Here is a 7,520-nt window from a genome sequence, read left to right on the forward strand (position 1 = left end):
CGCTCGCGAGACGTGATTCCCCTTCTGGCGGGGCCTCACGCCCTTGACACGTGGTCGGTTTGTTGCTCCGCTCCGCTCCCCCGCCTCCTCCAGCTGGGGTGGAAGTGCCGTGGTTGTGTTAACGCGCCGTGGGGTCCCGCGCTCTCCCTCCGCTCGCGAGACGTGATTTCCCTTCTGGCGGGGCCTCACGCCCTTGACACGTGGTCGGTTTGTTGGTCCGCTCCGCTCCCCCAGGCAAGGTTCCCCGCCGGCAGGGGCTTGACCCCGTTGAGACGTGGCGGCATGTCCGTGGGGGTGCTTCGGTGTCCCGCGCGCTTCTCTGCTGTGGGAGGGTTGACGCCGTTGATGTAGCGCGCCTGGGGCGGCTGGTCGGGGAAACCTGCTGGGAGGGCCTTGGCGCCGTTAAAAGGGTAGGGGCTGCGGTGCCACGAAATCCGGGGAAAAGTCGTGAAAAGTGGAAGTTCAGGGCCAAAGTGGTCTACGGCGTCAAGGTGCTCCCGCGCTGGGAGGTAACCCAGGACCCCCTGATTCCGTCAATGTCGCACCAGGTTTCGGAAGCAACCTGCACCGAGGTCCCGTTTGCAAATATAGTAAGGAGGTCGGGTCTCAGGCCACCCGACCTACTACCTTGACGGGCTGATGAAGCTCCTCGGCGTGCGCGCTATCTCCGCCTTAACCCTGTTGAGATGAGACGATCCTTGGGTGGGGGTGAGGTTCGGAGGCGCACGTTTAACACCTCCAGAGGCTTGACGAGGTCATGGAGGTGTCTATCGAGGTTCATTCATTGATTCATTGGTGAGGCAATGAAGGAAAACCACCCGCTTTGGAGGTTGCCGGGCGGCACACGTGTCCCATGACGTATGCGTTTCGACGCTGCTAGGCGCGGTGCCGGTCCTTTGCTCCTCTGAGGGCCCGCTTGAGAGGTTGCCGGACGGTACACGTGTCCCATGACGTATGCGTTTCGACGCTGCTAGGCGCGGTGCCGGTCCTCTGCTCCTCTGAGGGCCCGCTTGAGAGGTTGCCGGACGGTACACGTGTCCCATGACGTATGCGTTTCGACGCTGCTAGGCGCGGTGCCGGTCCTCTGCTCCTCTGAGAGCCCGCTTTGGAGGTTGCCGGACGGCACACGTGTCCCATGACGTATGCGTTTCGACGCTGCTAGGCGCGGTGCCGGTCCTCTGCTCCTCTGAGGGCCCGCTTGAGAGGTTGCCGGACGGCACACGTGTCCCATGACGTATGCGTTTCGACGCTGCTAGGCGCGGTGCCGGTCCTCTGCTCCTCTGAGGGCCCGCTTTGGAGGTTGCCGGACGGCACACGTGTCCCATGACGTATGCGTTTCGACGCTGCTAGGCGCGGTGCCGGTCCTCAGCTCCTAATGATATCAACAAGAGTCCCATGCCACTCTTGTTCGCGCTGTTGCGAGCCTGGGCGTGCGCTTTCCACGTTAACCCCGACGGGATGATTCGGGTGGGGGGTTAACGTGACGCACCCTTACTATATATGTATGAATGGATTATGGATTTGACACCGTTAAGTGCCTAGACGAGGTGGGCTTCTTAATGCGTGTCGTGCTCGCAACAGCTGCGGCGGCGGCAAGCCGCTCTGAGAACCACCCCAACAGTTGTTACGCTATGGAGGTTGCTGGGTTGCACTCGCGTACCATGACGCACGTGAATCACCTCTGCTAGGCGCGGTGCGCGTCCCCCTCCTCCTGGCGTCAACTGTCCGAGAGGTCCTCGTCTCCTCTCGTCTCCTCTCCTTTGGATGAGAAGCGTCACGGCATTAGCTGCGGCTCCTCGTGGCGGCGCACACGGTGTGTGAGGTTTGTGTGTGTGCCAAAGCGAGTTTGCCTTGAATGCAGCGACCCCTCTTGTTTGGTGATGGTTACTCCACTCCCCGTGCGATTGATCATCTCGAGGGTTGTACCGTGGAGGGACGGTCACCCTGGTTCCTGAACTGACGCAGCTTCTATCGAGCGGTCGGTTGGAACGAAGCACCTCACGCTGTTTTTTTAGCGGGCTATGACGCTTTGCTGCAGCTGCTGCTGCTGCCGCTTGTTAAGGGGCGGGACAAGCTTGAGGGCAGCAGCAGCACGTGGTAGTAGCAGCAGCCTGCGGGGCAATGACTGTGTGCAATGAGAGTTATTGCCTGGTGCCAAGGAGGAACACGGCGATATGCCTGGCTTGTTTCTGCTGCGGCTCGTCTCCGTGGAAGGGGCACACGGAAGATAAAATGACTTACTTGTATGAATAAAAAATAAGAGACGACGAGCAAGAGCTGGGCGCAGCAAGTACCAACAAATGAGTAGTGAATGAACTTCACAATGAAGGATTTAAAATGGTGCTTTGCTGCGAGCTCGTCTCCGTGGAAGGGGCACACGGAAGATAAAATGACTTGTATGAATAAAAAATAAGAGACGACGAGCAAGAGCTGGGCGCAGCAAGTACCAACAAATGAGTAGTGAATGAACTTCACAATGAAGGATTTAAAATGGTGCTTTGCTGCGAGCTCGTCTCCGTGGAAGGGGCACACGGAAGAGAGAGAGAGAGAGAGAGAGAGAGAGACAGACAGAGAGAGAGAAAGAAACGAGCAAGCAAGCAAGCCAGTGGTGTTCAATGTGTTACCTTACCTGGTACCCTGCCAGAAAAAAAAAAAAAAAAATCAAAAACAGCTCTAACGATGCTTCGCTGCGGGAGGGCGCAGCAAGTATCCACAAAGGAGAGATGACCTCCTTTATTTTTTTTTTTAAGTTGAGAAGGGACGCGGCGTCGACAGACCTTTGGGGTCCGACGCTTCGCGATTTCCTGGTGGCTCTCTTACTACACTTTTGAGTGTCAGAAAGTCATGGCAATGGAATTGAAAGTGGAAAGGAGCAGCAGCAGCATGCCGTCTAGGCTACGGCTGGCTGGTGGGGGTGGCTTCAAGCCACCTTCCACCGAGTCATGTTGTTTCTGGGTAATCTCGCAGCAGCCGTCGTCGTCAAGGCTACGACGGCGGCTCCGCTGCTACTATACTACTCGTGTCTGTTGTTCCCCGCCTCGGGGAGCTTCGCCGACCGTGGGTAGTGTTGGTGTGTCCATACTGCCTCGACCGTGCGTGCCCCGAGGTCGGGCTGTCGTCAGCGCAGGGCTGCTGCGGCTCTTGACGGGCCGTGGCTTAAGTGATGCTTAAGTGAACTTACCCTTGCGTCTGCGGCGGCCGTTGGGAGAGAGAGACCTCGTTGCCTCGTCACGACGGCGTTCGTGCTTGGCCTCGTTGTCTTCTGGCCTCGGTGTTGCCGGACTGTGTGTGTGTGTGCGTGGTTGTTGTAGTCCCCGCCTCGGGGAAGGTCGCCGACCGTGGGTAGTGTTGGTGTGTCCATACTGCCTCGACCGTGCGTGCCCCGAGGTCGGGCTGTCGTCAGCGCAGGGCTGCTGCGGCTCTTGACGGGCCGTAGCTTAAGTGATGCTTAAGTGAACTTACCCTTGCGTCTGCGGCGGCCGTTGGGACGTGCACCTCCTTGTTTTTGTCCCCGCCTCGGGGAAGGTCGCCGACCGTGGGTAGTGTTGGCGTGTCCATACTGCCTCGACCGTGCGTGCCCCGAGGTCGGGCTGTCGTCAGCGCAGGGCTGCTGCGGCTCTTGACGGGCCGTAGCTTAAGTGATGCTTAAGTGAACTTACCCTTGCGTCTGCGGCGGCCGTTGGGACGTGCGCGACAACCCCCACCACCTGGTCTGTGGCCAGCAAGGGCTCCTCTTCCTCCTGTTATTATTAGTATTCCCCGCCTCGAGGAGCGGCGCCGACGATGGGTACTGTTGGTTGTTTCCACACTGCTCCGACTGTGCGCGCCTCGAGGTCCGGGCTGTCGTCAGCGCAGGGCTGCTGCGGCTCTTGACGGGCCGTGGCTTAAGTGATGCTTAAGTGAACTTACCCTTGTGTCTGCGGCAGCCGATGGGAAGAGGAAGGGAGGAGCCGTGATGTGATGTGATGTGATGGGTAGTGGTAGCAGGCAGCAACCGATTTCCAGTGCACAATGAATGAAGGGGCTGCTGCTCTCTGTCTGGATGAGCGCGCAAAAACCAAAATTGAATGAATAATCATGATGAGGGGATTGACAGATTGAGAGAGGGGGCCGTCATCGTGATGATGGCGGCGGCCCAGCAAACAAACCAACACAGACCAAGGCAAAAAAACCAAACCAAAATGCAAGAGGTGTCAGACAAACAAAGTGAGTGAGAGTGAGAGAGAAAGGAGAACGATGGTGGCGTTCTTCCTATAACCTAAGGCCAAAGAAAGCAAAACCCATAAACAAAACTACCTGGTTGATCCTGCCAGTAGTCATATGCTTGTCTCAAAGATTAAGCCATGCATGTCTAAGTACAAGCCCAATTAAGGTGAAACCGCGAATGGCTCATTAAATCAGCTATGATTCATTGGATCTGTAGCCCACACTTACTTGGATAACTGTGGTAATTCTAGAGCTAATACATGCATCACGTCTCTGACCGCAAGGGAAGAGCGCTTTTATTAGTTCAAAACCGGTCGGGCCTCGGTCCGCCAACCCCACCGTGTTGAATCTGAATAACTTGTGGCTGAGCGCACGGCCTCCAGTGCCGGCGCCGCCTCTTTCAAGTGTCTGCCTTATCAGCTTTCGATTGTAGGCTATGCGCCTACAATGGCTATAACGGGTAACGGGGAATCAGGGTTCGATTCCGGAGAGGGAGCCTGAGAAACGGCTACCACATCTAAGGAAGGCAGCAGGCACGCAAATTACCCACTCCCGGCACGGGGAGGTAGTGACGAAAAATAACGATGCGAGACTCATCCGAGGCCTCGCAATCGGAATGAGTACACTTTAAATCCTTTAACGAGGACCCATTGGAGGGCAAGTCTGGTGCCAGCAGCCGCGGTAATTCCAGCTCCAATAGCGTATATTAAAGTTGTTGCGGTTAAAAAGCTCGTAGTTGGATTTCAGTTCTGGACTGACGGTTCACCGCCCGGTGCACACTGTCACGCTCCGAACAGCCGTAACACAGCCCGCTGGCTCGCACGGGGTGCTCTTCACCGGGTGTCCCGCGTGGCCGGCAGAGTTTACTTTGAAAAAATTAGAGTGCTCAAAGCAGGCTACACTGATGGCCTGAATGCCTATGCATGGAATAATGGAATAGGACCTCGGTTCTATTTTGTCGGTTTTCTGAACCCGAGGTAATGACTAATAGGAACAGGCGGGGGCATTCGTATTGCGACGCTAGAGGTGAAATTCTTGGACCGTCGCAAGACGAACTACTGCGAAAGCATTTGCCAAGGATGTTTTCATTAATCAAGAACGAAAGTTAGAGGTTCGAAGGCGATCAGATACCGCCCTAGTTCTAACCATAAACGATGCTGACCAGCGATCCGCCGGTGTTATTCCCATGACCCGGCGGGCAGCTTCCGGGAAACCAAAGTCTTTGGGTTCCGGGGGAAGTATGGTTGCAAAGCTGAAACTTAAAGGAATTGACGGAAGGGCACCACCAGGAGTGGAGCCTGCGGCTTAATTTGACTCAACACGGGGAACCTCACCAGGCCCAGACACCGGAAGGATTGACAGATTGAGAGCTCTTTCTCGATTCGGTGGGTGGTGGTGCATGGCCGTTCTTAGTTGGTGGAGCGATTTGTCTGGTTAATTCCGATAACGAACGAGACTCTGGCCTACTAACTAGTCGACGGATCTCCAGCAATTGGTGTCCAGTTCGCAGCTTCTTCTTAGAGGGATAAGCGGCAATTCTAGCCGCACGAGATTGAGCAATAACAGGTCTGTGATGCCCTTAGATGTTCTGGGCCGCACGCGCGCTACACTGAAGGGATCAACGTGTCCTCCCCCTCCGAGAGGAGCGGGTAACCCGTTGAAATCCTTTCATGATAGGGATTGGGGTTTGCAATTGTCTCCCATGAACGAGGAATTCCCAGTAAGCGCAAGTCATGAGCTTGCGTTGATTACGTCCCTGCCCTTTGTACACACCGCCCGTCGCTACTACCGATTGAATGATTTAGTGAGGCCTTCGGACTGGCGCTCTTGGATGCCGGGCCTGCGTCGCGGTCAGTTCTGCTGCCGCCGCTGGGCTCTTTCGGCGCCTCGAGCTGACGGAAAGATGTCCAAACTTGATCATTTAGAGGAAGTAAAAGTCGTAACAAGGTTTCCGTAGGTGAACCTGCGGAAGGATCATTAACGTGTTGTTGGTTTTGAAGGCGAACCACACACTCAAAATAGAGCTAATACAAATAATGGGTGGTCGCGGTTCGCTCAAGCAGCGAGCCGTTGACCTGTTGGCGGGGCAAAAGGTGGTGCCCTGCCCGCCCAAAAAAAAAAAAAAAAAAAGGAAAGAGAGAGGGAAACCTTTCTTTTTCCGCTTCTTCTCCCCGCGCTCCGTGCCGGTGCGTGGGGTAGACCAACTGTTGTTACTTACACACCACGCCCACGGGAAACCACGGCGTTTGGTGCCTCCGTCGTCGCCGTAGTAGTGGCTAGGTGAGCCCGCTGGTTAATTCCGATAACGGCGACGATGACGGTCGGAGGAGAAGTTGGTGGTGGGTCCCGCCGCGAGGCCCACTCCTCTTCTACTAACCCCGATCGCCTCCCGTGCTGCGGGAGGGAAGGCACCACTCGTCCCCGGCGTTTGGTGCCTCCATCGTCGCCGTAGTAGTGGCTAGGTGAGCCCGCTGGTTAATTCCGATAACGGCGACGATGACGGTCGGAGGAGAAGTTGGTGGTGGGTCCCGCCGCGAGGCCCACTCCTCTTCTACTAACCCCGATCGCCTCCCGTGCTGCGGGAGGGAAGGCACCACTCGTCCCCGGCGTTTGGTGCCTCCATCGTCGCCGTAGTAGTGGCTAGGTGAGCCCGCTGGTTAATTCCGATAACGGCGACGATGACGGTCGGAGGAGAAGTTGGTGGTGGGTCCCGCCGCGAGGCCCACTCCTCTTCTACTAACCCCGATCGCCTCCCGTGCTGCGGGAGGGAAGGCACCACTCGTCCCCGGCGTTTGGTGCCCCCATCGTCGCCGTAGTAGTGGCTAGGTGAGCCCGCTGGTTAATTCCGATAACGGCGACGATGACGGTCGGAGGAGAAGTTGGTGGTGGGTCCTGCCGCGAGGCCCACTCCTCTTCTACTAACCCCGATCGCCCCCCGTGCTGCGGGAGGGAGGGCACCACTCGTCCCAACCGGCGTTTGTTGGTTCCTCCGTCGTCGCCGTAGTAGTGGCTAGGTGAGCCCGCTGGTTAATTCCGATAACGGCGACGATGACGATCGGAGGAGAAGTTGGTGGTGGGCCAGCAGGCCTCACTCCTCTTCTACTAACCCCGATCGCCCCCCGTGCTGCGGGAGGGAGGCACCACTCGTCGGCGGTGGGTAATCTCAAACCTGCACACTACCTGTGTTGTCCAACAACAAGCTCTTGTTGTTGGCGTTTTTAAACCTGCACACTACGTCTTCCCACTATCGTCTCCTGGGGCAGAGACGGCGGAAGTCTTGAAAGCCTAAAAAAATTCCAGCAATGGAAATGTAC

At 56.7% G+C, this 7,520-nt stretch overlaps 1 non-coding gene across 1 annotated transcript; it reads left to right on the top strand.

The window, feature by feature from the left end:
• The first annotated feature begins 4,293 nt into the window (after positions 1–4,293).
• Positions 4,294–6,186, top strand: LOC135091930 (small subunit ribosomal RNA). Its single transcript, XR_010262705.1, has one exon. It is a non-coding gene; the product is annotated as a small subunit ribosomal RNA (ribosomal RNA).
• The last annotated feature ends 1,334 nt before the right edge of the window (positions 6,187–7,520 follow it).

Source organism: Scylla paramamosain, chromosome 38 (assembly GCF_035594125.1).
Source record: "Scylla paramamosain isolate STU-SP2022 chromosome 38, ASM3559412v1, whole genome shotgun sequence".
Taxonomy (NCBI): Eukaryota; Metazoa; Arthropoda; class Malacostraca; order Decapoda; family Portunidae; genus Scylla; species Scylla paramamosain.